Here is a 4,620-nt window from a genome sequence, read left to right as displayed (position 1 = left end):
AGGCAGATTTACAGGCTCAGGCAGCATTTACACATAGGGATATTGCAAGGCAGGGGGAAACATGCTGAAGTGTTTTGCAGTAGTTTGCAGGTGAGCATTTATCAATTGGAAAGTCATTGGATGCATTAATACCTCGGAGTGGTGATCGGCAACAGACTGGACTGGAAATCTAACACAGAGGCTGTGTACAAGAAGGGGCTGAGCAGACTCTATTTCCTGAGGAAGCTGAGATCCTTCAATGTGTGCAGCAAGATGTTGGAGATCTTCTACCAGTCTGTTGTTGCCAGCGCCATTTTCTTTGCTGCTGTGTGTTGGGGCAGCAGCATCAGAGCCAGCGACACCAACAGACTTGATAAAATTATCAAGAAGGCTGGCTCTGTACTTGGTCTCAGGCTGGAGACTTTTGGGACTGTGGTGGAGAGGAGAACACTGAACAAACTGCTGGCCATCATGGACAATGATCAGCACCCTCTCCATCACACAGTAGAAAGACAGCGGAGCACCTTCTCTCACAGGCTGCTCCAGCTCCGCTGTCATAGGGACAGATATAAAAAATCTTTCCTGCCACATGCCATCACACTGTACAATAACAAATAATAACCTGGTTCATTACATACTGTCTATGCACTTTGTGTTTTTTATGCACACTGTTCATTGCACCTTATTTGTTTCATAGCACCAACATTTTTATACTGTATATTCATATTTATTCTGCACTGGAATTCTATTCCACTCCTTAATACATACTCTTCTTTAGACACTTTATTTTTTATTGTATTTTATTGTATTTTTATATTTTATTGCTTGAAGTATGCCTAGGTTGTTCTTTTTATTTAATTGTGTTGTCATTGTCTCTGTGTGTAATGCTGCTGCTACGCTGTAATTTCCCAGCTTGGGATAAATAAAGTATATCTATCTATCTATCTATCTATCTATCTATCTATAAGGGAAATTTGGGGGTTTTTCATGACAGTGAGCAGGTCAGATAGCACGTCATTATGAATCATGTAGGGACGACAGGAAGAAAACAGGAAGTGACTGGAAAATGAAAGTAATGTCTCATTGTGTCCAGATGTTTACTAAATTACTATTTTTCACATTTATTGCATAAACCCGCACAACAAACATTGACACACCAGCCTACCGACACTCTTTATCAGTGGTTAGCTCGATGGACAGAAAGTTATTTAGACCCCTAGTTAGATGGTAAACCTGAAATATAAACACAAAACACAGAATTAACAAACGTAAGTTTTCAATTACTCATGTAACATTAATTTTTGTTGGCACTAGCAATGCTAACATATAACATGTCACTCAGCGACAAGGCGTACCAATCCTGACAATCGGTTAAGTGACGTGGAATAAAACCAAATAATTAACTGCACGTTTAACACACCCAGCCCACCATTTCCAAGATCATTGTAATAATAATTGTAATAATATAAATAGAATAATACTTTCAACTGCTGGAAAGTTATACTCATGTCTGTAGTCAAATATATATAAAACAAATTAAATTAAAGTTTGACAACAGTGTGAAAAACATCACAACACATAAATTAGAAAACATTAAGATGGTTTATCATATGATACACATATCATAGACATGTGACTTACTTCATAGCACACAAACATACAGAAAAAATATTAGACCACCCTTGTTTTCTTCAATGTATTGTTCATGTAAATGCCTGGTACAACTAAAGGTACAATTTAAGAGCTGATATCTAGCCAATATAATGATTTTGATTATTATCAAGAAAATCCTGCAAAATGGCTAGATATCAGCTCTTAAATTACACTCTTAAGAGCTCTTTTTGTTATCATTATATTTTTCCAAACAGATGTAGGCTACCTTTAGTTGTACCAGATATTAAAATGAAAAAGAAATTAAAGAAAAAGGGTGGTCCAATTATTTTTTCCTTAACACTTAAAAGATAGAACACAAAAACACATATGCTGATTTAAAATTCCATCCACATGAAAAAAAAGTTTCAATGCATGTATCAAACAAATGGTCTTATTTCAGCTAATGACTCATTATACAACAGAACTTCAAAACAAATGCAGGAAGACTAAAGTCCTCACAGCTTCCAGCAGACCCGCACAGACGGTAAAAACAGTCTCATTCAACTCACACAGATCAACAGCTGACTGAAACAAACAATTGACTCAGAGTTCTGCAGAATCTGTCCCTGCTCATCCTGTAGCATCAGCAACAACACAACAGCTTCAGTGTTCAGACGAACCAAACATAGCTCATAATAACATCACACAATGCAAAACGAGGAGGTAAATGCAGGTGAGCGTCACTGTGAGCATTAACTATTTATCAGAAACAGCAGTTAGGGGCGATATTATGCAATGACGCTGCGCAGCGCTATAAATATGACTTGATAATCAATCACACAAAACTTACCATCGTAAAGTTGCCGCTGTTTGTCTGCGGCGTCCTGCGTCACAGCTCCACGTTAGCAAAACGGAGGTCACGTCACATGATGACCTTTCACCTGTCGTGAACTTTTACCTGACGTAGGTAATCATGTGACATAAACTAACTGACGGCAGCCGGCTCATTTTATTTCTTAGCTGAATCATTAACACTTTAAAAAAAATGTTTTTATTGATAAGGGCCACTGGCAGACCTTTACGATAAATAGATAAATGAATAAATGAAGAATGAATAAATTAATTAATTAATTAATTATATAAAACTTTGGATATCAAGAGGCAAAGCTGCCCTCTCTGCATGTGCCTTGTTGTGGGTTCGAAGAAAGCTGTGTGACTGGGGCAAAGACAGGTAAGTCCAAAACTAAACAAAAAAAAAAAAAAAAAGAGTTAACTTGTGATGTCTTAGACAGGAGCGTGTGGTGTGGCTTGCTTGAATTAGGGTGTTTGGTGAAAGGAACAGTGCTCTTTTTATGCTTGGATGAAAGCTGATGCCTGGCAGGCTGTTGGATCGACATGTTGCTGCATGGCGTTGGCTGATGTTGTAACACAGAAGTGAATGCTTTGTTGACTGTCAATGTGAGGTAGCTGTAGAAGAGGGGTGAGGAAGGAGGCATGCTAGTTGGACCATCATGTTGCTTGGTGCAGTTGTAGCTGGTTAGCTTCTCTGAGCTGATTGTATATTGTAAACAGAAGTGAGTATAACCTGCTACAGAAGGTTGTGTTGAGTGTGTGGGTGCTGGGAAAGAGGAGGGTGGTTCTTGGACACTGAAAGATACTGTTGAACCTTTTCAGTTTCATGGGACAAACTCAGGGATGTGTTATGTGAGAAAAAAGTTTATCAAAAACAAAAACTGTATTGCATTGAACACGGTGTTGTGTTATGTAAGTGCCTTTTTATTATTTCATCAAAACTTCATCCAAAATTTATACAGACTCAGGGTCCAGATGGTAAACAAGACTTAAAACAGAATAATTTAAAAACCAAAGCACAATAACAAATCAGGGTTTTAAAAGAATATACACTAAATCAGTGTGGTAGCGTGTAGTACTAAAGCTTAGTACTAAACGCTATGTTTGATGAGGTAAAAATAAATAAAAAAGCCTGCTAATAGAATTATACATGACATTTTAGTTTGTTCAGTTTTATATTTGGTTTATATACACACGAATGCTGATTGTGTAATATCTCTAAAACACCCACCAAATGAGAGAAAGCATACCTCAAAGCCTCTCGTACCATTTTCAAGTAAATGTGTTGTTCAAGCTGGAAACTGTTACAAATCTATGCACACCGTTTCAGATTTAACAGGCCCCTGAGGGCCCCTCTGGTGACCTCATAGACCTGCTGCACTCTTAAACTGTAAATTTATTTGATAAGACCGGCCAACATTTTGTCAATGCTGCGCCTTCATAAATGTGCTCACACAAGTTTTGCTACATTTGAATGTGCATTGATATTTGAGAGGACAGTGGGGACAATTGTGGACAAGTTGCTCAGTTGGTAGAGCCACCAGTATGAATGTGTGTGTGTCTGTGTAGAATTAGTACAGAGCAGGGAAATTAAAGAGTAAGAAATGACCTTTTATAAGACCTTTAAATACAAAACCCAGCCAGAAAACACATGCATGTTAATGTTAATTTTTGTTGCATTAGGTTAGTGTCACAGCCACATGACCTGAAAAGGTGTGAATTGCCTACAGCACTGCATTATACTCACAATTATGAATCCAGCTCATCTCAGTATAGTACAAGACAGAGTGTCATCATTACTATCCTCATAGTAAAAAGGCACACAGAGGGTGCAGGAGCACGTTTTGCAAGGATACCATACTGCAGGTCATTCCTATAAATAGTGCATAGTTATTATTCTGCCCTGACAGCGTCACACCAGTCCCCCCACCGACCAGTGCCAGCCCCTGTTCACATCCACCATCCTATCCTTTATAGCTCAAAGTCCATTGGATCTTTCAGTCACAGACATGTTTTTTCTTCTTTTTTTTTGCAGTCTGTAACCTTTTCTCTCTTCAGGAGAATGATTCATTATTCCAAACAGCCACTTGTCTTGACTTTTTTAATATGTAGTTTGGGTTATATAAATACTGACATGTATTACAATGCACTTGGAGGCTGACGGACAGATGAGTGACCAAAATATATATATTTTTT

General features: G+C 38.1%; 1 long non-coding RNA gene across 1 annotated transcript; it reads right to left on the bottom strand.

Annotated features, from left to right (window-relative positions):
• Nucleotides 1-1,059: 1,059 nt before the first annotated feature.
• Nucleotides 1,060-2,483, bottom strand: LOC131993001 (uncharacterized). Its single transcript, XR_009396259.1, has 2 exons — nucleotides 2,423-2,483; nucleotides 1,060-1,212 (listed from the first exon to the last, which is right to left on the bottom strand). It is a non-coding gene; the product is annotated as an uncharacterized LOC131993001 (long non-coding RNA).
• Nucleotides 2,484-4,620: the final 2,137 nt, after the last annotated feature.

Source organism: Centropristis striata, chromosome 19, assembly GCF_030273125.1.
Source record: "Centropristis striata isolate RG_2023a ecotype Rhode Island chromosome 19, C.striata_1.0, whole genome shotgun sequence".
NCBI classification, from domain to species: domain Eukaryota; kingdom Metazoa; phylum Chordata; class Actinopteri; order Perciformes; family Serranidae; genus Centropristis; species Centropristis striata.
The sequence above is the reverse complement of the archived record's forward strand: the minus strand, read 5'-3'. Positions and strand labels throughout refer to the sequence as shown.